Below are 27517 nucleotides of genomic sequence, written 5' to 3'. Positions count from 1 at the left end.
AGGGTGTGTTAATGGGCTCCTGTAATCCCGGCTACTTGGGAAGCTGAGGCAGGAGAATCGCTGGAACCCGGGAGGCGGAGGTTGCAGTGAGCCAACATTATGCCATTGCACTTCACCTGGGCAACAGAGCAAGACTCCATCTCAAAAAAAAAAAAGCAATGTGTCCATATTATGCTGCCCCCAATTCCTCACCTCCTTTCAATCTTCAGCCCACTCTTTCAACTCCTTCAATTCCACTTCTTTCCATACCATTTGATATGGTTTGGCTGTGTCCACACCCAAATCTCATCTTGAATTGTCACTCCCATAATTCCCACGTGTTGTGGGAGGGACCCAGTGGGAGATAACTGAGTCATAAGGGTGGTTTCCCCCACACTATTCTCATGGTAGTAAATAAGTCTCACAAGATCTGATTGTTTCATAAGGGGTTTCCTCTTTTGCTTCGTTCTCATTTTCTCTTTGCCTGCCACCATGTAAGATGTGCCCTTTGCCTTTTGCCATGATTTTAAGGCCTCCCCAGCCACGTGGAACTGTGAATCCATTAAACTTCTTTTTACTGGTAAATTACCCGGTCTCAGGTATGTCTTTATCAGCAGCGTGAAAATAGACTAATACACCATTCCATCAGAACTTCCCTGCTAACCGCTCTAAATCCTGTATTCCATTCTTGCCTTCCATCTGAGCACCAAGCACTAGTCAACATCTCTAGTTGAACACCCTGTGGGTAAGGTGACCATATGTCTTCATTTGCTCTGGGAAGTCTCTATTTACATGTGGTGTCCTGGCATAAGTAGTCACAGCACCCCTTTCAGACTCAAAAACATCTTAGACAATAAATTTTAAGGTCACATATATTAGCAGATACAGGCATCTGTGATTTGTCTGTCCAATCTATTTATTTCCTTATTTTTATTTTATCTTTTGCTTTTAGAGAACTATCCCTTGCAGATACCTTTTCTTTTCTCTTTTTCTTTTCTTTATTTATTTTTATTTTTATTTATTTATTTATTTTTGAGATGGAGTTTCTCTTTGTCACCCAGGCTGGAGTGCAATGGTGCCATCTCGGCTTACTGCAACCTCAGCCTTCCAGGTTCAAGCGATTCTTGTGCCTCAGCCTCTCAAGTAGCTGGGACTACAGGGGTGTGCCACCATGCCTGGATAACTTTTTGTATTTTTAGTAGATACGGGGTTTCACTATGTTGTCCAGGCTGATCTCAAACTCCTCACCTCAAGCCACCCACCCGTCTCAGCCTCCCAAAGTGCTGGGATTACAGGAAGGAGTCACCGCGCCTAGCCCAGATACTTTTTCAAAGTGGTCTGGTCATATGATAGATTTACCCAGAATCAGATTGGTATAAAGAGAGGTACTGAGTCAAAAGTGGGTCAAGATAATTCACACCCAACATATTTTGCTGACACAATTTGAGGAGGGAAAAAATCCCTATTTTCTCACTGGGATTACTACACTGGTGGAATAGAATAGAAGCCTGAGGAGACTGGGACAACTCTGCCACCAAACTTAGGGAGAGCCTGCTAGAGGAGAAGGGCAGCACAGTGAAGGCACAGCTTGCAGCAACAGAATGGGGAAGAAAGACAGGGTGGGAGGGAAAAAGAGAGAGATTCCCAGTGCCAATGTTGAACTCCCAGGGCTGAAAGGCTGTTCCACCTGTGGGCTTTCTATTGCGTACCCCAAAACTTCTTTTTCACTCAGTAGAGTTGAAGGTAGGTTTCTCTCACTTAATGACAAGACACTCAGGATCTACACAAGCATGCCTTGAACTCAGTTCTTGGCAGTCCTGTCCCTACTGTCCTCAAATCTGTTTCTACTCCACCCTTCAAATCTCAGCAACCATTCAGTTTCTTTTGCCAGAAACCTTGGAATCATCTTGGACATCTTCCCTTCTGTAGCACCATCATCAAATCTTACTGATTTATTTTTATCACCAACACATGTGTAAACTCTAGTTCCTTCCCTCCATCAGCACAGACCCCCAACAAGTCCATAAAACCATCATCTCACCTGGGCAACTCAACAGCCTCCCATTGGGTCTTCCCATGGCCACTCTCACTCCCAACATTCTCCATGGAACATCTAGAGTCATCTTCTTAAACTTTAAATCGGCTCATGGCGCACAAGGCCATGCTTCACTGGGGAGCTGGAAGGAGAGTAGAGGGAGCATTGCCAAGTTAAGTAAGCAGACATTATTGAAGTTCTTGTAATTCCTGAATTCACCAATAAAAATTATATTTGAGGCTGGGTGTGGTGGCTCACACCTGTAATCCCAGCACTTTGGGAGGACAAGGTGGGCAGATTGCTTGAGCCCAGGAGTTGAAGACCAGCTTGGGTAACATGGTGAAACCCTATGTCTACAAAAATTACAAAATTTAACCAGGCGTGGTGGTGCATGCCTGCAGTCCCAGCTACTCCAGAGGCTGAGGTGGGAGGATCACATGAGTCCCGGAGGTGGAGGTTATGGTGAGTTGAGATCACACCGCTGAACTCCAGCCTGGGTGACAGAGTGAGACCCTGTCTCAAAAAAATAAAAAATTATCAGAGACAATATCAGCATGGTTCCCAAGAATATGCGTCTTATTTTTCAATCTTTATTTGCTTTATTTTGTTTCAATCAGAAGCTTAGGGTCAAACTTTCTTCCTTGAGCTGGGATATTTGAACACTGAAGGTTACTAGCACCTTCCCATGGGCAGATTGCAGAGAGCAGTGATCAGATTTAAAATAAAAATCTCTACCGATGCTGCCAGGATGTTAAGCAGAGCCTGCACAGAAGGATCATACATGGGTCAGTGACTGCAGGGTCATTTGTAGACCCCGGTATTTGAAGTTTCCTATAGAACCTTCCTGGAAGTCAGTGTTCTTAAAGGAGGGGCATGCACTATCTCACCACTCTACTCTTAGATCCTAACCTCTCTCCATCTCCTCCTTCCTCAAAACAGACCTGTGGGTTCGAAATTTGATTGAAACGGAGTCCAGTAATATTGGTCCGACCTGATTAGGATACTGTCGGGACCCAGTGGTTTTAGAAGGGAGTTTTATAGAAGGAGATATGAGAAGGGTAAAATTAGAGGGGTGCATGCATGTTCCTGAAAGAGAAGACTAAACATTGTAAGGGTGCCATTGCCTCAATTTGTGTATAAGTCTATTATAAATCTAATCCAAATTTTAGTAACGTTTTCTTTGAAACCTGACAAAATGATTCAAATGTTGTCTGGAAGAATAAATGAATAAAATAATCAAGTAAAGTTTGATCAAACAGAAAGATTAGAAACATCTGCACGGACATTAAGATAGATTCTAAAACTACGACAATTAAAATGGAATGTTATTGGACGAAGGATGGGCAGGTAGAAAGAACATTAAGAATCTATTCTGTAATAGGAGAGCTTTTTCAAGTCTCTGGGGGAAATGATGCGGGGACAACTGTGAAACACTAAAGATAAATTGATTCATCACTGCTTCACACCACATCCTAAAATAAATGTCAAGCGGATTATAAATTTAAAAATACATATACAAATGAACTAGAAGGAAATATAGGTGCATGTTTATCTGATCTTGTAATGGGAAAATCTTTTAAGTAGTGTATTACAATAAAGTAAAATATTGATGAAATTGATCACATGTAAATTCAAATATTCTGCCATGGCTATATCTAAGAGCAAATAGGAAACTGGAAAAAGAAACTTGCAATGTATGTAATAAAGGGTTTATATTCTTAAGTCTCTGAAATGTCAACGTGGATAAAAGACATGATTAGAAAATTCACAAAGGAAGTACTAACAGCAAAAATATAAAAAATGTTTAACTTTGCAAGCTGTCAAAGATGTGCAAACTGAAACAATAGTGAAACACACATTTTCAGCTATTACACTGACATTTTCTAAAAAAGAAAAGATTAGGCAGAGCCTGGGGAAACGGGCACCCACAGATTGCCAGGATGATCCTAAAGTGATACAATTGTTGTAGAGGGTAACTTGGCAAAATTCTTAAAAATATGCAGAGTTCATTTACACAGCAATTCCTCTTCTAGGAATTTATCCTCAGAAAATAATCATAAATAACTGCAGAAATTTATTTAAAAATGTTCCCTGGAAGGTTGTTTATAAAAGCAAAAAATTAAAAACAAAATAAACATCTGAAAATATGGAGCTGCTTAAATAAATTATGGTGCATTATAATCCAAGGTCATAAGAAAATCATACTGAGAATTATTTAGTGACTTCAGAAAAGGTTCACAATATATAGTTAAATGGGGGAAAAAGTTGCAAAACCATTGGTACAATGGAGTCTCATTTCTTTTGTTTTTAAAAAATGTATGTATGTAAATATATGCATAGAAAAAGACTTTAAGAGGATAACCAAAAAGTTATCAGTGATTATCTCTGGGTGGCAAAGGTATTGGTGATTTTCATTATTCCTCGAATATTCTGCAGTAAAAATGTATTACTTTTTGTAACAAGATTCTTAAAAACATTAACTTTTATTTAAATTCTGCAAAGAAGTCAGGTATCAAAAAATGGTCTTCAGGAAGCTTTTATGGGGAAATTCTTACAGCCAAAAATTGGGGAATTGCTGGGGAAAGTGGTCAGACCTGAATGCAGCAGAGTTAGGAGAGGACAACCCACCTCTCAGGGACACAGTCCTGGAGTCAGCAGCCCCATCACGACCCCTGCTTCCCATCACTACTCCTTTTAAGACTCATGGGGTGGAAAAGCGACATGGACTAAAAATAATAATAACGAGGATGATCACAATAACAATGCATATGATAATATATTAATAGAAAACTGACATATATTAAGCACTTGGTATTTTCCAGACCCCGAGCTAAGTGCGATACACATAGTATCTCATTTAAAGCTCACAACAGTCCATTGAGAAAGAGATTATTGCATGGGCTTCATAGAGAAAGAAAACTGAGACTCGGATGGCGGGATAGTGATGTGATTCTCCCACACTTCCAGCTCTCAGGAGGCTGAGGGGAATTACAAACATATCTGAGTCTGATGCCAAAGCCCCTGGCTGATCTACATTGATTAGGTGCTTACAGGAGCATTTTTCCAAACCCACATGCCCCGATCCCGACTTCACCACCCAGGCCTCCATTTCCTTTGTGATTCAGCCTCGCATTATGTAGCCTGACTCCACTGTGAAAGATTTGTGGCAATTGCATGATGTATGAGGTGCCATTTGTAAAAATATTATTTAGTGTAAAACATGATGTTTTTTCTCCTGATTTACAAGTTGGATTTATAAATCTGCACTTCTCACTATCTGAGTTATATATCTTGCCTCTGATTTATAAAACTTGCCTATAAATCTTCCCAGCAAAGTTTTGATTCAGAAATCATTATTTTAAGAATTAGATTTAGTTAAAACATTCAGCTGCTTTATAGGGGAGGAAATGGATTTACATAACTCCAACCGGAGCTTACGGATCCTATAGCAGCTTCACAAGTCGTGCCTAGGAATTCCTAAGGAAAATGTTTTGATTTAAGGGCATTCACTTCACACTTTAGCTACACCTGACTGATTTATATCACCAAAGTCATACAATAATGATCCATTTTATAAAAATCCCACTTTTCTTTAATTCCAGACCCTGATTTATATGCCCTGATTGGGTCTCTGTAATGCTGTCCCAGTCACAGGCTCCTCTGTCCTAGAGCTGGTCTTGGGGAAAAGGCCTAAGAATCAGGGATGATCAGCATAAAGGGAAATGCCACCTCATTCTTGGCTTATCTCCCTTATTCCAAGGGAGCCAAAGCAGGTTGCCTCCCGCCCCTGAGCTAGAGCCAGCTAAGCCTGGGGGAGCGTCTGTAAGATGCCACAGCCTTCTCCAAGAATGTGGTGGGTTCTCTCCATCCCTGTTGCTCAAATGAAGAGGGGTTGCTCCCACGTAGAAGAAATCGCCAGTCCAGAGAATCAAGGACATGTTTGATGAGTAATTGCTGGCTGAAAAAAAAATCAATGAATAAATGAATGCTTTTTAAAGAGCAGAGGCCAACAAGCAGTGATCTGACAGATAGTATAAATGAACGAAAAGGGAGGGTGTGTGAGAGCCTGGTCCAATCTGAACAGGGTGGCTGTAGCTCAGCTCCACCTGGCTGTGATTACGTAGGATTACTTGCCCAGTATTCCCACAGGTGACTCTCCAAGACAATCCTGAAATTCAAATGCTTATTTTAAATGCCTTATTTTAAAAATCAATGTTGTACAGGTTTAGTTTAAAATAGCAAAATACATACACTTTAAATGTACAGGTCAGTGGCATTTGAACAAAGTACACACTCATGCAACCACCACCTTGATCAAGATATAGAATGTTTCTATCTTTACAGAAATCATCCTCTTGCCTCTTAAAGTCAATGACCTCCATCCCACCCCCTGCTAACCACTGGCCTCATTTCTATCTCTACAGATATGGTTTTTTTTTTTCTGTTTTAATATAATTGGAACTTAATATACATTGAATCATACAGAATGCATTTGTTTCCTGTCCTGTTTCTTTCACTTAGCATGCCTGTGAGATTCATCCACGCATGTATCCAGTGTGTGTTCCTTTTTATGGCTGAGTAGTATTCCGTGGCCTAAATGTATTCTAGTTGTTGATTCATTTCCAGTTGGTGGACATTTGAGTTATTTCCAGACTTAAAACTATTATGAATAAAGCTGCTAGGAACATTCCTGGACCGGTCTCTTTATGGACATATGTTTTCATTTCTCTTGGGTAAAAACAGAGGAATGGAGTTGCTGAGTCATTTGGTGAGTGTATGCTTAACTCTCCATAAAGCTGCCAGACAGTTTTCAAAAGTGATTTTGCCATTTTACACTCCCTCCCCTCCCCAGTAATATATGAAAGTTCCAGTTGCTCAACATCCTTAACAATGCTTGGTCTTGCCAGTCTGTTTAATTTTAGTCTTTTAGTCATTTTAGTCATAATTTTAGTCATTTAGATATAAAGTGGTATCCCATTTTAATCTGCATTTTTCCCAATAACTAATGGAATTGAGCATCATTTCATTCGCCCATTGGCCAACTGTGTCTCTTCTTTTGTGAAATGCCTATTTAGAACTTCTCTTATTTATTAGTTATTTGCCTTCCACTGTTGAGTTGTAAGAGAACTTCGTAAACTCCGGATACTAGTCTTTGCCAGATATGTGCATTGCAAATACTGTCTTCCAGTCTGTGGTTTGTTATTTCTTTTTCTTGTCAATGTCTTCGGCAGGGCAAGCAATTTTAATTTGATGACGTGCAATTGGTCATTTTTCTTCTTTAGTTAGTGCTTCTTGTGTCCCTAGAAATATTTGTCTACCCCCAAATTGCAGTTTTTCTCCTATGCTATCTCCTAGAAGTTTTATAGTGGAAGGCATTATGCTCAAACCTATGACTCATTTCAAATTAATTCCTGAAAACGTGAGCAAAGGATTGAGGTTCATTTTTTTTCTACACAGATACCTAGTTCTTGTAGCACCATAGAAATCAGGAAGTGTGAGTCCTCCAATTTTGTTCTTTTTAAAGATTGTTTCAGCTATGTTGCTGAAACATAGCTCTTGCATTTTCAGATCAGTTTAGGGTAACTTTGTTAATTCCTACCAAAAAAAAAAAAAAAAAAGGCCTACTGAGATTTTGTTTGGAGTTTTGTTGAACCTATACATCAATTTGGGTACAAAGAACATCTTAACGCTATCTAGTCTTCCCATCCACTAAGAGGACATATCTTTCAGTTAATTTTAGATATTCCTTAATTTCTTTCAAAAATGTTTTATAGCTTTCCATGTAGAAATATTGCACAGTTTTCATCAAATTTACTCCCTTCTCATTTCTAAATTTTGTTTTCTAAATATTTGTTGTTCATAGAAATTAACTTCATATATTCATCTTGTATTTTGTGACCTTGCTAAATTCATTTTAGGGCTAGTAGTTTTTTTGTAAAATCCTTAGGATTTTCTATACAGATAACCATAACATTTGTTAATACATTTTTATTTCCTCCTTTTTAATATTTCTGTCATTTTTAAATTCATTTGCTTATTTATTTTGCCTTATGGCATTGGCCAGGACATCCAGTACAGTATTGATGGGAAGTGAGGAGACTGAACATCTTTGTCTTATTCCCAGTCTTAGAGGGAAAGCCTTCAGACTTTAACCATTAACAGTGATGGTTGCTGTATGTTTTTCATAGATGCCCAAGATCAAGTTGAGAAAGTTTCTTTCTATATGCAATTTGCTGTGTGTTTTTCATCATGAACGAGTTTTGGATTTCATCAAATTCTTTTGCTGCATCGACTGGGATTATTATATGAATGTTCTACTTTATTCTATAATGTGTGAAATTGATTAATTTTTCCATGTTGGAACATCTTTGCAATACTGAGATGCAGTCTTCATATACTGCTGAATTCAGTTTGCTAATATTTTGTTGAGGATTTTGGTTTGTGTGTTCATAAGAGATACTGGTCTGTAATTTCCTTTCCTTCCAATGGCATTGTCAGCTTTTGATATCAGGATTGTGCTAGCCTAATAACATATGTTAGGAAGCAATCTCTCCTATATTTTTGGAAAAAGTCTGTGTAATATTGATGTTATTGCTTTTGTAAATCTGTGATAGTATTCATTGGTGAACTCATCACAACATGGAATTTCTTGTATGGGAAGATTTTTATGATAAATTCAATTATTTTATGTTTTTCCAGCTTTACTGTGCGATATGTTACAAATAAAAATTACATATATTTAAAGTATACAATCTGATGTTTTGAGACATGTATATATCATGAAATGATCCCCACAATCAAAATAATTAACATATCCTTCACCTTACACAGTTAAGTATTTTTTCTGTGTGGTGAAAACACCTAAGATTAATTCTCTTAGCAAATTTCAAGTGTATGATACAGATTAATTTAGTATTGTCACCATGCTGAACATTAGCTCTCCAGGACTTATTTATCCCAAGTAACTGAGCCTTTGTGCGCTGTGACCAACATTTCCCCATTTCCCCAACCCCAGCTCCTGACAGCCACCATTCTACTCTCTGTTCCTATGAGTTGAACTGTTTTAGTTTCCACATATAAGTGAGATCATGCAATATTTGTCTGTCTGTGTCTACCTGGCTTATATCACTTAACATAATGTCCTCCAGGTTCATCCATGTTGTCACAAATGATAGCATTTCTTCCAATGGGTGTGTGTGTATCACATTTTCTTTCTCTCTCTCTTTCTTTCTTTCTTTCTCTCTTTCTTTCTCCTTTCTGTTTCTTTCTTTCTTCCTTTTCTTTCCCTTCCTTTCTTTCTTTCTCTCTCTTTCTCTTTCCTTCTTTCTTTCTTTCTTTTCTCTTTCTTTCTTTCTTTCTTTCTTTTCTTCTTTCTTTCTTCTTTCTTTCCTTCTCTCCTCTCTTCTCCTCCTCCTCCTCTTCTTCTTCCTCTTCCTCTTCCTTTTCCCCTTCCCCTTCCCCTTCCCCTTCTTTTTAATTTGAGACAGAATCTCACTCTGTCACCCAGGCTGGAGTGCAGTGGCATGATCTCTACTCACCGTAACCACCAACTCCTGGGTTTGAACAATTCTCATGCCTCAACCTCCAAAGTATCTGGGATTACAGAAATGCACCAACACACTCGGCTAATTTGTTTGTATATATAGTAGAAAAGGGGTTTCAACATGTTAATCAGGCTGGTCTCAAGTGATCCACCCACTTCAGCTTCCCAAAGTGCTGGAATTACAGGCAAGAGCTACCGTGCCCAGCCACATATTTGTTATTCATTCATATGTCAACGTATGTACGCTTAGGATGATTTCATATCTTGGCTATTGTGAATAATGCTACACAGGGGTGCAGATATCTCTTCAAGTTACTGATTTCATTTCCTTTGGATCTCTACCCAGAAGTGAGATAGCCGGGTCATGCAACAGGTCTATTTTAGTTTCTAGTTAGTTTTAGTTTTTTGAAGAAACTCAGCACTGTTTTTCCATAATGGCTGTACCATTTACATTCACACCAACAGAGTACAAAAGTTCCTTTTTCTCCACGTCCTCATCAATATTTGTCATCTTTTGTCTTTTTGACAATAGCCATTGTAAGAAAGTGTCAGGTGATATCTCATTGTGGTTTTAGTTTGCATTTCCCTGATGATTAGAGACAGTGAGCACCTTTTCATACACCTGTTGGCCCTTTGTATGTCTTCTTTGGAGATATGTCCATTTAGGGCCTTAGCTCATTTTTAATCAGGTATTTGGTCTTTATTGTTAAGTTGTTCGAGTTCTTTTAAAATTGTGGATATTAATCTTTTATCAGATATACAGTTAGCAGATATTTTCTCCCATTCCCTTAGGGATGTCCTTTTACTCTGTTTATTTTTTTCCTTTGCTGTGATGAAATTGGACCCTTATCTCACACCATACACAAAAATAAACTAAAAATGAATTAAAGACTCAATTGTAAGACCTGAAACTATGAAACTCCTGGAAGAAAACATAGGGAAAAATCTTCTTGACATTGATCTGGGCAATAAGTTATTGGCTATGACACCAAAAGCACAGGGAATGAAGAGCAAGCAATAGGTAGAATTGAGTCAAGCAAAAAGCTTTTGAACAGCAAAAGAAACAATCAATAGGCTGGGCGCGGTGGCTCAGGCCTGTAATCCCAGAACTTTGAGAGGCCAAGGTGGGAGGATCACCTGAGGCCAGGAGTTCAAGACCAGCCTGGCCAACAAGGTGAAACCCCATCTCTACTAAAAATACAAAAATTAGCCAGGCGTGGTGGCGCATGCCTCTAGTCCCAGCTACTTGGGAGGCTGAGGCAGGAGAATTGCTTGAACCTGGGAGGCAGAGGCTGCAGTGCACGGAGATCATGCCATTGCACTCCAGCCTGGAAGACAGAGTGAGACTCCGTTTAAGAAAAAACAAACAAACAAACAAACAAAAAACAATCAACAGAGTGAAAAGGCAATTCTTTTAATACATTGGAGAGTGTTCAGTTTTTTATTGTCTCTTGATTCAGTTTTGGAATACTAGAGTTTTAAAGTAATTTGTCTCTTTCACCTAAACTGTTAAACTTATTTAACAGGCTAAAGTTGATTGCTATATGTCTGTATGATAATATCCCTGTTAAACTTATTTAATAGGCTAAAGTTGATAGCTATATGTCCATATGATAATATTCCTCATTATTTCTTACTATTATTATTGCTTCTTATTATTCTTTAAAATATGCATATATTTTTAATTCTCCTAGAAATGTATTAACATTCTACAGGATATATATTCATATTCCCACTTGCACTTCTAATACTGTTTGTTTTCTTTATTTTTTCATTAATTTGTCTTGCTAGAGATTTACTAATTTTATTAAGTTTTTTTCAAAGAACCAACTTATGGCTTTGTTAATTTTCCCATGTGAATGTTTACCATTCATTGATGTTTGCTCTTATCTATATTAATTCTGTCCTTTCTTTGCTTTGAACTTATTTTCTTTTTCTATCTCTATAAAATAGAAACTTCAATAATTGGTATTAAACCTTTTTCTTTTCTAAAATACATATTGAAAGCTATACATTCTTTTCAAAGTATTGCTTTAGCTGCACCCTGCACCCAACAAAGTTTGAAATGTAAACTTTCATCTTCATTTGCTTCACATGTTTTTAATTTATCTTGTAATTTTCACTGGCTTCTGAGTTATTAAAAACAATTGTTTTATTCCAAAATGTTTAGAGATTTTCTAGATATGTCATTTATATTGATTTCTAATTTAATCCCATGTGGTCAGAAAATAACTCTATATGACTGCAATGTTTTCAATTTTGTTGATATTTATTGTATGACCTAGAATATTAGCTATTTTGGTGACCATTCCATGTGCATTTGAAAATAATATGTATTCTGCAGGTGTTTGTGGTAGTTCTATAAATGTCACTTGTGGATATTGTTATATTAAACTTGATATCTTCATCTATGGCTTGTATATTTTTATTAATTACCAAGAGAGGAATGTTAAAATTTTTCTGACTATCATTGTGGCTTTGTCCATTTTTCCCTTTATTTCTTTTAATAATTTCTTCACGAATTTTTTTTTTTTTTTTTTTTTTTTTTTGGTGAGACAGTCTTGCTCCGTCACCCAGGCTGGAGTGCAGTGGCACAATCTTGGCTCACTGCAACCTCCACCTCCCAGGTTCAAGCGATTCTCCTGCTTCTGCCTCCTGAGTAGCTGAGATTACAGGCATGCACCACCACACCTGGCTAACTTTTGTGTTTTTAGTAGACACGCGGTTTCACCATATTGGTCAGGCTGGTCTCGAACTCCTGACCTCAAGTGATCTGCCCACCTCGGCCTCCCAAATTTCTGGGATTACAGGCATGAGCCATTGTGCCTGGCCATGAATTTTGATGCCCTGTGATTAAGGGTATACATATTTAAAATTGTTCTACCTTGTTAGTGAATCGTTCCTTTAATCATTGTATAATGCTTGTATTTGTCTCTTACTCTTTGTCTTGAAACCCACCTTCTCTAACGCCCATATAGCCATGCCAGCTTTCTTGCTCTTATTGTTTGCATTGCATGTCTTATCCATCCTTTTACAGTCAATGTCTTGTTATTTATATTTAAAATGTGTCTCCTACAGATAGCATCCAGTTGGATCTCACTTTTTTCCCTAGTCAAAAATCTCTATTTTCATTGGGATGCTTAGTATATCTGCATCAGTTGAGGTTTAAGTTCATCTTATAATTTGATTTCCATTTCCCTAGCATGTTTTATAAAATTATTTCTATTGCTTATTTCCTGTATTCTTTGATAAATATTTTAGATATCCAATACGTCTTCTCTTTTTTATACTTAATTTTTTGTGTGCTTGATGTAGGGCTACTAAAATGTGATTTTTAAGTTATCAGTCTATTTAGAGTCAATATTATGCCTCTTCACATTTCACACTTCCCTTCTGACACTTCATACTTCCTGTTTTACAATAATTATTTTTCCCAGGATATGATTTGTTTTACCTCCTCATATCCTTCCTATAATTGCTATCCTATTTTTTACTCATCTATATATGTTAAAGGTCACTCTACAGTGTTATTATTTATGTGATAAGTAATTAGTTTTATTGTGAGTAATTTAAATAAATTATGAGAATAAAAGAGAGGCTTTTATATTTATAGACTCATTTCCAATTTCTGATGCCCTTTATTTTTTACACAGATCTAACTTTTGATTTGCTGTTATTTCTTTCAGCCTGAATGACACTATTCACTATTTCTTTTTTGCAAGCATCCTAGTAATAAACTTCCTAATTTTCTTTGTCTGAAATTATCTTGATTTCATCCTCACTTTCAGAAGCTATTTTTGCTGGATATAGAAATCTAAATTGACAGGATTTTTCTTCATTTACAGTTTACTTTTATTCTTATTTTTTGGAGACAGAGTCCTGTTCTCTCAGACTAGAGTGCAGTGGTGCAATCACAGCTCACGACAGCCTTGGCCTTCTGGGCTCAAGTGGTCCTCCTGCCTCAACCTCTCAAGTAGCTGGGGACTATGGGCATGTGACAAGATGCCCAGCTAATTTTTAAAAAAGAAAAAAATTTGGAGATGGGGTCTCACTATGTTGCCTAGGTTTGTCTTGGACTCCTGAGTTCAACTGATCCTCCTACCATGGCCTCTCAAACGTTTACACTTTTAAAATGTAATTAAATTGACTTTTAGTAGCCTCCATCGTTTGATATGAAAAGTCAATAGTAAGTTATTTTTATCCTTTTGTTTCATGTCTGTAATATGTGTTTTCGATATGGCTGCTTTCAGTATTTTCTTTGCAATTTGACTCTGATTATTTATTTTACATTTATCTCGCTTGGGATTGACTTAGATTTTTGGCTTTGTTTTTAATCCAAAAATTTTCTTCTTGTTTTTCATTCAATTTGTTAAGTTTTTAGTCATTGTTTTTCCAAATGCTGGTTTGCTCATTATAATTGTTTTCTGAGATGCAAATTTCATGTATGTAAAAGCAGTAGTTCTCATATTTTTTGGTCCCAATACTTCTTTACACTATTTAAAATTTTCAAGAACCCTGAAAGCATTTGTTTATGTGGTTATAGCTATCAGTATTTATCATATTAGAAATTAAGCAGAGAAATTATTAAAAATATGTATATCAACACACATAAAAAAGAATAATACCATAACACATTAACATAAAAAGGTAGACTTACTGAAAAAAATCAAAAATTCTTAGTGAGAAGAATGACACACTTTCACAGAGTGCTTTTCATGGCTTCACAGAAGACAGCTAGAGTCTCTTATTTGTTTCTGCATTTAATCTGTTGTTATATCATTCATCTTGCAGTCTATGGAAAACTCCACTATACACCTATGAAAAGATGGACAAGAGAAAGGCATATAATATCTTAGTTATCATAAATATAGCTTTAGTAGTGCAGATTTTATGAAATAATCTTGGGGACACTCACACTTCTGAAAACTGTTATTAAGCAATTAAATATTTTCACACAGGTCCATACGGTTCTGTTTATTTTTTTAAATTTTTTTTTTCTGTAGATGTGATTGAAAAATGCTATTGATTGATAAACAAGATCCTTCTTTCTCTGCCCAGTTATAATCTTCTTCTGTTGGGTTCATCTGGTAATGTTTTTAAAGTTTCAGTTATTATAGTTTTCTGTTATTGAATTTCCATTCGGTTGATTTTTTGTATAGTTTACATTTTTCTGCTCAGATTCTTTTTCTATTCAATCATTAAAACCATATTTTTCTTTAATTCTTTGAAAATATCATACTTGTTTTAAAGTCTTTGCTAACTCCATCATAGGAGATACCTTACATTTAGTTTCTTGATTATATTTTCTTTAGCCCTGAATCACATTTTCATGTTTTTATTTTTGTATGCCTAAGTGATATTTGATCGAATACTGCACACTATAGATTATATGTGGTAGAGAATGTGGATTCTGTTATCTTTTCATAGGAATGTGTGCACATGTTTAGTAGGTGGTTCAGTTGCTTGCACATCATCTAGTAGGCTTGGTTTTATGATTTTTAAATAATAAATGGAAAGCCCAAGGTATTTCCCAAGCCCCTCTAACTTGACAGGACTCAAACTGCAGACTCTTGTTGGGGCTTCAATTTGGACTCTGTTGGGACAAATCAAGAATAGTTCTTATACCTTAGACACAATTTTCTGGTGTCTTGAAGGATGCCTGAGATGTTAACCATATGCTCAAGAGATCTCTTCACTCTAATAAGGTTGAGAATCAAGCATCCAGCCCCACCACATTGCCTGTCCTCCATCACTGTCAAAGCTTTAGTCTCTCTGCTCTGCTTTCAATCTCCCAACAGCTTAACTCTGGTAAGCACTAGGTAATCTCCTCTTCTCCATGCATGTGCAGTCTGGTTATCAGTCATGGACTTGAAGGGAACCACCTACACACCTCCCTTTCTCCGATGCGCCATTGTGCAGATTCCAGCCATTTGAAGTGACTCAAACTCTGACCTCATTCTCCTCAGCTCAGCATGCCCACCATCCTCTGCCCAGATATCAGCTTGCTCTGCTGTGATTGTGCTACTATTACAACCCAGGCAGGGGACTGAATGACCAGAAGGCTCCTCACATGAGCTTCCCTTCTCTCTGGGATCACTGCTTTGTGTTATCTAATTGTTATTGCCCCAAATCAGTTGTCATATATTGTGTCTAGTTTTATAGTTGTTTATGACAAGAGAACCAGTCTGGTACCAGTCACTTCATCATGGTTAGTTTTTCAAAGAGTAACATTTTTTCAAAGAGTACTCATTTTTCAAAGAGTAGCAACAAAACTTTAAAAATTCAACACCATACAAAGCCAAACAAAACACATCTGACCATGTATAGCCCATGGACCACCTGTTTGTAACTTCTGGTCTACACGCTTGCTATTCAAAGTGAAGTCTTCAGGGAACCAGCCTAGGCCTCACCTGGGAGCTTGTAGGAAATGCAGTACTTCAAGTCTCATTCCACACATATATATTCAGAATCTGAAATTTAACAAGATATTCAGGTGATCTTACATTCATTAATATTTTCAAAGCTCTATTCAAAAGTTTCTGTATTCTCTATCCAGGTTTTCACAAACTAATACTAGGAATCACCAGAAGTACTTGCTAAAACCCACATTCCCAGGTGCTTTTCTGACCCACTGAATCAGAACCACTAAGATGGTAACTCTTATCATCAGGGACGTTTGGGGAAGACTGAGCTATTCCATAAACCTGTGAGGATCACTGGGCCCTCATACCTCACTCTGATCAGGCAATCTGCCCTGTCATACCATCTTCACTTGATGCCTAATAGACAATTATTCAAGGGATGTAAACTACATAGATAATTAAGTGGGTAATTTCATTTCCCCAGTGGACTTTTAGGCCATATTTTTGAAATGCGTGCTTCTCTACTTAGCCAGTGACTTTCCTCTCACACATGGCAAGGCTAGTCGTCTAGTCTTCACTTAAAATTTGTCCCTTCCAGAAGAAAGCTTTAGTATTAGGGTTCTTCAGAGGGACAGAACCAATAGGATGCATAGATAGATAAGTGAGAGGTTATTTATTAAGGGAATTGGCTCATATGATTATGGAGACTGAGAAGTCCCACGACAGGCCATCTGCAAGCTGGAGACCCAGGGGTGCTGGCAGCATGGCTCAGTCCAAGTCCAAAAGCCTCAGAACCAGAGAAGCCAGTGGTGTAACTTGAAGTCTGAGGCCAAAGGCCTGAGAACCTGGGGCAGGGGCTGCTGGTGCACATCCTAGAGTACAAAGGCCTCAGAATCTGGAGTTCTGATGTCCAAAGGCAGCAGCAGATGGGTGTTTGAGGTCTAGGAGACAGAATCTGGAGTTCTGATGTCCAAAGGCATCAGAAGATGGGTGTCTCAGTTCTAAGAAAGAGAACCTGGAGTTCTGATGTCCAAAGGCAGCAGAAGATGGGTGTCTCAGGTCTAGGAGAGAGAATCTGGAACTCTGATGTCCAAAGGCATCAGAAGATGGGTGCCTCAGTTCTACGAGACAGAACCAGGAGTTCTGATGTCCAAAGGCAGCAGCAGCAGATGGGTGCCTCAGGTCTAGAAGAGAGAATCTGGAACCCTGATGTCCAAAGGCATGAGAAGATGGGTGTCTCAGTTCTAGGAGAGAGAACCTGGAGCTCTGATGTCCAAAGTCAGCAGAAGATGGGTGCCTCACTTCTAGGAGAGAGAAAGCACAAACTCACCTTTCCTCCACCTTTTTGTTCTATTTGGGACCCCAGTAGATTGGATGGTGCCTGCTCACATTGAGGGTAGATCTTCCTATCTCAGTCCACCAATTCACCCTCCAATTTCCTCCAGAAATACACTCACAGATGCACTCAGAAATAACGCTCTATCAGCTATCTAGATATCACTTAATCCAGTCAAGTTGATGCCTAAAATTAACCATCACACCCTCCTAAACCAACCTGTCTGAAGCCTTCAATGAAAGGAAAGATGCACATGTATCTATAGCTATAACTACTGACTGTTTATATGGATTAAGAGAAGTATAATACTTTATACCTGTCATTGATGGATTTTTTTTCTCCACTGCACTTAGAAGAACCACAACCCCAAATTCCTTAGTCTGACCTTGGCACAATTCCATGCTTGGTCCCTAGTAATTTCTAATCCATGTTGGTAACTCAACCTACAATTATACTGTTACATACTTACAGACATCACTTAAAACAAGTCTGTGGGATTTTTGACATAGTCACTCCTAACTATCATCTATCCACTCACCCCTGTGTAGACCAGGTCCCAATGTATCACACCAACCCATGCATGGTATCCTATATCATATAATGCCCTGAACTTTCCCGGGTCAGAGGGAGGTGAGCCCTGCAGGCTGGTATTATAGTGATGCCCGCCCTGCCGCCTGCGTATGGGATGAGTCCTCTCACATAGCAGAAGCAGAGGAGGTGGGGGCAGATGCATGTCCCAACGACACAGGATACCATCCTCGGGGGCTCTGTGCCTCCCTTGCCAAGGTCAGACTTGTTCAGATGATATGGGGGAGCAGTGGAGTGGTGTCCATCGAGCTCTGGGAATGGGAGATGGGTCCCCTCTCTGTGACCTTAGGAAGCTTATTTAACCTCGCTGACTCTGTTTTCCTCATCTGCATCTGGAAACTTGATGTAACAATATCAAATCATGATTTCTCGTGTGGAAAGCACTTGGAGGAGGGCGGTTTGCACTGTGGTTGCTTTACCCTGAGGGTGGTCATCAGCAAGGCCTTTTGAAAGTAGACTTGAGCTTTAGGTATTAAGAACCTAAAACATATGCATAACTTTTGGCCTGGGATTTCTCTCCATTTTTAGGTCTGTGTTCCAAGGAAATAATCAGTGATATGTTCAATATTTGCATTCAGGCATATTATTTGAAACTTTATATATAACAATCACAGTATATGATATGGTTTGGATCTGTGTCCCCACCCAAATCTCATGTCAAATTGTAATGCCCAGTGTTGGAGGTGGGGCCTGGTGGAAGGTGATTGGCTCATGGGGGCGGATTTCCTCCCCGTGCTGCTCTCTTGATAGTGAGTGAGTGCTCATTAGATCTGGTTGTTTAAAAGTGTGTGCATCTCCCCACTCTCTCTCTTCCTTCTGCTTTGGCCATGTAAGACGTGCTGGCTTCCCTTTTGCCTTCCACCATGACTGAAAATTTCCTGAGGCCTACTCAGCCATGCTTCCTGCACAGCCTGAGGAACTGTGAGCCAATTAAACCTCTTTTATTAAACAAGAAGATACTTTAATAAGAAATTTTATAAGAAATTCTTATAAATTGTTCACTCTCAGGTATTTCTTTACAGCTGTGCAAGAATGGACAATATAAAGTATGTCAGTATAAAATTAGCCTACATCCAAGTACGGAAGATTGCCCAAATTGTGATTTATCCACATGATGGGATATTTATACGGTCATTTAAAATCTTTTTTTTTTTTTTAATTGAGACATGGCTTGGCTCTGTCCCCTAGGCTGGAGTGCAGAGGCATGATCTCAGCTCTTTGCTGCCTCAACATCCCGGGTTCAAGTGAGGCTCCCACTTTAGCCTCCCAAGTAGCTGGGACTACAGGCACATGCCACCACACTTGGCTAATTTTTGTATTTTTTGTAGAGACAGGTTTTTACCATGTTGCCCAGGCTGGTCTTGAACTCCTGGGCTCAAGACATCTGCCCACCTCAGCCTCCCAAGGTGTTAGGATTATAGGCATGAGCCACTGCTCCTGGCCTAAAATCTTATAAAGAAAATTTAATATCATTGGAAAATGCTTACAATACAAAGCAGTCAAATAAATACTCTATGTAATTTGTTATATATGTATAAATACATAGGAAAATATTCATGGTGTTATTATCTCTGGATGACAGTGTTGATTACGAGTGATTTATTTATTTTTCTTTATTGTAATGTTCTATATTTTTCAATTGTTGCAAGTCAATATACAATTTAAAAAATCTTACTTACAAAAAAATGTTGGAATTAAAGTCTGGGGGTCTGGATTTGAGTCCAGGCCCCAACAATGGCTGTGCAACCTTTAGTAGGAGAAAGCTGAAAAATGGGAAAAACTTGTCTCACCTTTCTCATCGGATAGGCAAGAAACTAAAATAAGATAATGTGCACAGGAGTCATGTGGAAGGAAAATGGCAAAAAAGATAGAGGGGCTATTGCTCATATGAATCTGACTAGGAAACAAGAAGCTACTCTTAAAAGAAATATTGATGCTTACAAGGTTTCAGGTCACCCCTATCTCCTCCAGCCTATCTTTAAAAGAGACAAAATTCAAAACAAAACAACACAAAATCTCATGCAGAAGGTTCTTCTGCCTGGTAACAGAGTGCTTCTGTGTAGTTAAGACATAAGCTACATCTGACAACTGCACTATCAGATGGGAGCTCTGGACATGCGAGAATCATTGCTTCTGTACTGTAAGACCTGAAAGAGCCCCCCAGCCAGCCACCAGCCTTGCAGAGGATTACATGGGGTCTCCATACAAAGCTGGATGCTTCAAGGTATTTGCAGTCTCAAGAGTGCATTCCCTGCCTCTGACAGAGTGGTAGGGGCTGTTACAACCCATCCTGGGGTGTCCAAGAAGACACTCAGCATTCATTGCAGGTAGTGTGGCCACAGTGCAGCCACATTGGAATCCATTTGCAATATTTATTTAACTACAAAATATAAATGTCCTAAGTCCCAACAATCCTACTTCTCTGCAGCAACTCTAGGGACATATTTGCTGATGTGCATAAAATGGCTGGGCATTCCTTTTAAGTACTACATGATATTCCAAAGAAGAGCCATGCTAAAATAGTATTCAGACCCCAGAGACTTCCCTTGTTGTTCAGCATCTCGAGTTAAGCTGCAATGAAGTGAATCGACATGTCACAACATCGAAAGTCTCCAAGAGTTTGTTTTTTGTTTTTTCAATTTAAAAAAAATTATGTTGCTAATCAGAGTATACACTATCAAATCACTTATATAAAAATAACTCAAAACATTACAATTCTAATTTCTGTGGGTGTATAAGGCACAGAAAAATGTCTGGAAAGATTCATACCAAATTGATCATATTTATTAGACCTGAGGGTATGGGAGAATGTGGAGGATGCAATCTTCCTTACCTGTATTTAAAATTATTTTTAAAAAGAATGTGTTCATGTATTACTTGTGCAATCCACATAAATTTGGCAGTAAAAATTAACATAGCTGACACAAAATGATTATGAATAGTTGACCATTGAACAAACAAATAAATATAGTCATTCAAAGACAGGTTTCTCATTGTTGGAGAAAGGATTATAAAATTGGAAAGGGGAGGAGGAGACAGAATACGCCCTAGGGTGCTGGATTGAAATTGAAGGTATAAGTAAAAACTCATGGTTTAAAAAGGGACAGAGGAAGGGAGGACAGGAGAGAGAGTTAGGGAAGTCAGGGGAGAGAAGGAAAGAGATAAAGAAATTATTCGTATGTATATGCACAGAGGACCTGGAAACAATGGAACTCCACTGGCAATGAGCATACTTAGCATGGAGGCATTGGTTTCTATGTTATTCTCCTGTAAGAGAAAACAGGGCCACTTACAAAATGGTCATTGAAGGCCTGCAACTGAGAAAGCACAAGATGAGCCTGAAACTTCTAGTGCCATAAAGTAAGGAAATGCTCAAAGAATAACAGGGACATATCAGAAGGACAAAGAAGCCAGTTTGTAGAGACTCCCACTGGCCAAATATGAGACAAATTTAGCCCAAAAATAAATAATGATTGAAAATCATGATTTATTGAATGAAATAATCATCCACCAGTTACATGGATATAAATAAATAAGTGAAAAAGAAGGAAAAGCTCTTCCTTGCAGTAGAAAGACAATTAGTAAATGTAGAAAGAATACTATAATTTGAAAAATTTCCTCTTGGCAACTACCATCATCATCCTTGAATCAACCAAGAATCGTCAATGGATATTAAAACTACTGAGGGGATGTTTGAGAAATAACAGGGGATATTTACATAGTCTTGAAATATCTCCCATAAGAAGCTTACTTATTTCAAAGGAAAAGGATATTTTCCTAAGAATGGAGAAAGCTGGAACACCACTGTCACCAAGACATTCAGGTTAGCAACTCCAATCATGGGACAAAGCTACATCTTGTACCCCCTGACAGGAAGAACCGAGGAGACCAAAGCACCATTTTGGTGGCATTTCTGGCACAAATGCGTTAACGCAAACCTAATCCTCATAAAATATCAGGGTTTAAAAAACCAAATTGAGGATGATCCACACAGTAGCCGGCCTCCAGCCCTCAAAAACATCAATGTCGTGGAACACAGAGGAAGATGAAGGCATAAAAGGAGGCCAAGGAGAGATGGGCACCGAAGGCAACTCAAGATATGCGATTTCCTTCTATCACTAAGGATAGTATTAGGATAATCAGCCTCATCAGAGCAAAATCTGTAGATGATGGGTTATCCTATCAATATTAAATTCCTGATTTGTGTGTATTTTCTAATTTCTGTGTTTATGGAAGTGTGCATCTTTGTTTATGGGAAATGTATGCTGAAGTATTCATGGGTGAAAGAGCATCAGGTCTGCAGTTAATTCTTCAACGGTTCAGAAAAATTAAAGTGTGTGTATACACATAATTACAGAGTGTGTGTGTGTGTGTGTGTATTACTCTGTTTTCATGCTGCTGATAAAGACATACCTGAGATTGGCTAATTTATAAAGGAAAAGAGTTTAACGGACTCACAGTTCCACGTGGCTGGGGAGGCCTCACAATCATGGCGGAAGGTGAAAGCTATGTCTAACAAGCCAGCAGGTAAGAGAAAATGAGAGCCAAGTGAAAGCAGAAACTCCTTATAAAACCGTCAGATCTCGTGAGACTTACTCACCACCACGAGAACAGTGCAGGCAAAACCTCCCGCACGATTCACTTACCTCCCACTGGGTCCTGCCTGCAACAAATGGGAATTACGGGAGCTACACTTCAGATGAGACTGGGTGGAGACACAGCCAAATCATATCAGTGTGATACATAAAAAGAGAGAGGGAGAGAGAAAAGAATAAAAGCTGGTAAAATGCCAACAATTAGGGAATCTGATGAAGAGAATATGGGAATTCTTACAACTTTTCTGTAAGCCTGAAAATAAATTAAATTAAAAAGAAATGGCGGCCGGGCGCGGTGGCTCAAGCCTGTAATCCCAGCACTCTGGGAGGCCGAGACGGGCGGATCACGAGGTCAGGAGATCAAGACCATCCTGGCTAATACGGTGAAACCCCGTCTCTACTAAAAAAATACAAAAAACTAGCCGGGCGAGGTGGCGGGCGCCTGTAGTCCCAGCTACTCGGGAGCCTGAGGCAGGAGAATGGCGTAAACCCGGGAGGCGGAGCTTGCAGTGAGCTGAGATCCGGCCACTGCACTCCAACCCCGGGCGACAGAGCGAGACTCCGTCTCAAAAAAAAAAAAAAAAAAAAAAAAAAAAAAAAAAAAGAAATGGCAAGTTTAAAGGCAAAATAAAGGGGTAGACAAAACAACTTGCATCAAGCAACCAGGGACTCCAACCAAGATGTCAGAGTCAACAACCTGGCCAATACTGCGGAGAAGCTGTGTATACAGAATACTCAAAACCCCGGGGCCAAGGCCAGGAGCAGCAGTCCCTGCCTGTCATCCCAGCGCTTGGGCCCAGGAGTTCCAGACCAGCCCAGGCAACAGAGCAAGACCTTATTTTTACAAAAAGAAAATGTTTAAAAGACTAGCCAGGCGTGGTGGCTTGTGCCTGTGGTCCCAGCTACTTGCGAGGCTGAGGAGGGAGGATCTCTTGAGGCTGAATGGTCAAAGCTGCGGTGATCCATGATTGCACAACTGCATTTCAGCCTGGAAAGTCCAGCCTGGAGAGACAGTCAGACCCTATTTGGAAAACAAAAAAAAGAAAAAAAAAGAAAAAAAAATCTGAGTTCAGGTTCAAATGTCGGCCAAGAGAAAGGACAGTAAGATCTTTCAAAACCTTCATTTCTAAAACAGTACTATGAATCCTAAATCAAAGGACACTGGGGTGATGGAGCAGGTTTTGAGTAGTTTTGAGTAGAGAGCAGCTAGCACTGAGCCAAGCCCCTAGAACATGCTCACGTGATGAGAGTGTAGCTAGTCTCTCCCTGCTTGCTTGCAGCCCCCAAGCCCATCACTGAAATACACAGGGAGGTGAGGGCCTCGAAAACCTGAGACGCTAAGAGTAAGCACAGAGTGGGTAAGGAGCCTCTGTTTCGGGGCCAAGTCTGTGACCCGTTGGGTTGCAGAAGCTTTTTATTGAATAAAGTTCCAGGGCTTCAGTGATCCATCAATGCTGCACCTGCAGCCCGAGGATGTAGGAAAAGCTAGGTGTCAGCTGATTCAGAGGGGCAGGATAGCCAGCCCAGTGCCTGAAACGCATGGGCCTTTCCAGCGCTGCTGAATCTAGCTTTGGAAAGTTGGAGGACTGATATAAAGACGGTCCCAGGCTGCTGCAGTCCTTGGCACTAGAGGGCAGGCCAGCAGGTTCCCAGTCTGCACAGGTCAACTAAACAGGGACTTTGGCACCAACTGTAGAGTGGCTGCTGTCAACTTACACGCATGCGCGCGCGCGCGCGCACACACACACACACACACACATTCTCCAGAAGGAACCTTAGTATATAAAAAATAAAAAATTCATAGAATCAAAGAAGAATTGCATTCTTCAGGCAGTTTAACTCTTTCCCCTTGGGCAGGAGAAGGTTCACTTTTGACAAAACCCCTAATACGCCTCCACTGAGACCTGCTGTCACAGCTCTGGGTTTCAGTATCCACAGTTCAGGATGGAGGGAGAGCCCAGAGATAGGGCCAGACAGGCCTCCGCCCCTCCCTCTGGCAGTTCCTCCATCTCCCCGGCCCCAGCTTCCTCCAAAGTGGCATATAAAGACAGCATTGTCCAGTTCCTCCTGTCATCATGGAGATAACAGATAACACGCAGCATCCTAGAAGACACTCCGTGGTCAATAACTAGCAGCAATGACTGTGATTATCATCCACATTTGCTTCCTGGGGATATAGAAATATATCCTCCCTGGAGCCTCGGTTCTCCTGGACACAGAGAGGGACATGAGCTGCTGCTATGAGCTGTTCCTGGCACAAGAGTTCCCAGGCTGCACGTGCCAGGCACACAGCACATGCCCAGGACACACCTGTTGAGTGAGCACATGGACAGGCACAGCCAAATCTTTCTGACATCTTAAAAGCACTGAAGGAAATTCTAAGTCCTCTTACAAATATATCTTTAAACACATCTATGAGCATGACTTTCCTCGCCCCTATACCTGCAAGCAGACATCGTGTTACCCTTGAGTCTAAATCATCTTTTCCCTTTTGCGTTGCAAAAATTTTCCCTGACAGCCAACAGAACACATTCTTCTTCTAATCGTTGGTTTACCTCTCACAAACGCTGGTGGATCTCCCCATCTCTAATCCTCACCCGCTCATTCATTAACTATCAAGTGTGGCTTTTTGGAACAATTATATTCTGTCCTGCTGTCAGCTCTATCCACACAGGTAGAGGATACATCCCAACTCCTTACACAGGATGTAAATTATTGCTGGCATACCAGTACCTGAAAAATGATTACACCCAGTGCACAGTTAAATAATGGATGCTTAGCACAGTGCATTGTAATAAGCAAAAGATATGAAATATCTACAATTCTAAGTGGAATATGCTAAGTATTTTTTTGTAATAAAACCGTTTTGGGGGAAGACAGGCTATTGAATCATGGTCTCCAGAAAAGACATCCATGTGTCAGTTCATTTGCAGAAGCCGGCGGGCGCTGTCATCTCATCTGTGAAGTGGGGACAAGAATCATATTTTCAATCAAGTAGAGGTACTGCTTAGCACTGAGCCTGGCACATAGTAGGTGCTCAGTAAATGGCAGTAACTGCTGTCATCTGAGGAATGGCTGCCTGGTTAGGCTGGCAGTAGGCTGGGGCAGTGTCTCCTCGTGGGAAGAGCAGCTGGAGTGCTCATCACCTTGATGTACCTGTGGTCAGGTTTAGTGTCTGACCACAGGGAGGAGCAGGCACAGCGCCCTGCCCTGCCCCACCCACCTTTCCACTGGGAAGCTGAGGGTAGAACCTGCTTTGTCACCAAACACGGTAGAAGGTTCCGGAGGGCTGGGAGGAAATGGAGTTAATGGTGGCTCTTGAAGACTTCTCTGCCTTGGAAGCCTTCCAGAAATAAAACCCTGGAACTCAGTGCAGTGCTCAGGCCTGGGCAGTAGGGGCCTCTTCCTGAGCCCCATGCTCTACAGGGCCCTTCTGTGATCCTTGTCTCAGGACAAGGAATACGCAGATACAGGGGACATGCCTGCCTGGGGCCTGCATTCTTCCCATTTCAAAGCATGCTCTAGTCCCCTTAGGAAGTCCATTTCACAGCAAAGGAAGCTGAAACCCAGAGGATACCGATTTCCCTGCAAAGCAGATGTGGTCTTGCTAATTCCAAACCAGTTGTTCCTTATTCCAAAGCAGTTCTGGCCTTACCCTGCCTCCTGCTCCCTTGTGACATGGGTGCCCGGGATCTTTTGCACCTGTGCAACAGGCACCTCTTTGACCTCCTTCACAACAAATGAAACTGAGACCCAGAAGATAAAGGATTCACTGGGAAGCAGAAGAGATGGTCTTTGAAGCTGTTCCAGCCCCACCCTCTCCCCACACCTCCCAACCGTCCCGTGATATGGGTTCCTGGGACCTTTGCATCTGTCCAGAGGGCACTTCTTTGGCCACCTAGACCAGTCCATCTGGTGTTCTCAAGCCAAAGCCCCCAGAAGATGCAGCAGGCTGTGCTGAGTGGGAATGAACTTTCCTACTCTCATTCCTGCCTGGGGAGGTGGAGCGGGACCTACCACAGAGCCAGGGCTGACAGCAGCAGAACTATCTAGAACACTCACCCCGGCATCCTGCCCACTGCAGCGCTGATGCTGGAGCAAACCGCCTCCGCTCACAGGGCTTCTCAGCAGAGTCCCCTCTGCAGTCCCCACAGGAGGTCTGGAGCTCGGGTGGTTTCCCAGGGCCGGAAGTGCATGGTTTTCCTCTGTATCACTAAGCACCCCAGAGCACTGAGGCACAGGGCGTAGTGCTGGGGTGCTGCATAACCTGCAGATGTTTCCAACCTTCTAAGTCTCAGTGTATAAATTTGTTTCCTGAGGCCATGATACTAAACATGGTGGCTTAAAACAACAGATAGTTATTTCTCACTGCTCTGGAAGCTGGAAGCCAGAAATCAAGGTGTCTACAGGGTCATACTCCCTCAGGCTTCAGGGGAAAATCCATTTCTTGACTTTTCTGGCTTTTGGTGGCCTTCCTGAGGATGTGACTGCATCCCTCTAATCTCCGCTCTGTCTTCACACCACCATCTCTCCCTATGCCAGCTCCCCCATGTGACTCGTGTAAGGACACATGTCATCGAAGTCAGGGCCCACCTGGATAACTCAGGATGATGTCAGCATCTCCAGACACTTGATTCACTTGTATCAGGTGATATGGTTTGGCTCCATGTCCCCAACCAAATCTCATCTTGAATTATAATCCCCACGTGTCAAGTGCGGGACCAGGTGGGAGTCATTGGATCCTGGGGTCGGTTTCCCCATGCTGCCCTCATGATAGTGAGTTCTCAGAAGATCTGATGGTTTTATAAGCATCTGGTATTTCCTCTGCTTGCAACCCTCTCTCACCTTCTTTGTGAAGAAGGTGCCTGCTTCCTCTTCGCCTTCCGCCATGATTGTAAGTTCCCTAAGTCCTCCCCAGCCATGCAGAACTGTGAGTCAATTAAACCTCTTTCCTTTTTAAATTACCCAGTCTCAGGTATTTCTTCACAGTAGTATGAGAATGGACTGACACATTAGCAAAGACCCCATTTCCAAATAAAGTAAACATTTACAGGTTCCAGGGATCAGGATGTGGACATA

At 40.4% G+C, this 27517-nt stretch overlaps 1 long non-coding RNA gene across 3 annotated transcripts in view; it reads right to left on the bottom strand.

Moving 5' to 3' along the window:
• The window catches only part of LOC126943635 (uncharacterized), a 44096-nt gene extending 25311 nt beyond the window's left edge, over nucleotides 1–18785 (bottom strand). Inside the window, exons 1-4 of one of the 3 annotated variants that reach the window (XR_007721781.1) lie at nucleotides 15968–18785; nucleotides 14215–14372; nucleotides 2275–5972; nucleotides 2021–2156 (exon numbers count right to left, since the gene is read on the bottom strand). This is a non-coding gene — a long non-coding RNA (uncharacterized LOC126943635). Of the gene's footprint in view, nucleotides 1–2020; nucleotides 5973–14214; nucleotides 14373–15967 lie in introns of all 3 variants that reach the window. The other 2 variants (XR_007721780.1, XR_007721779.1) reach the window with 2 other exon arrangements.
• Between the last annotated feature and the right edge of the window lie 8732 nt (nucleotides 18786–27517).

This window comes from Macaca thibetana, chromosome 19 (assembly GCF_024542745.1).
Source record: "Macaca thibetana thibetana isolate TM-01 chromosome 19, ASM2454274v1, whole genome shotgun sequence".
NCBI classification, from domain to species: Eukaryota; Metazoa; Chordata; class Mammalia; order Primates; family Cercopithecidae; genus Macaca; species Macaca thibetana.
This window is presented reverse-complemented; position numbering and strand designations above follow the sequence as displayed.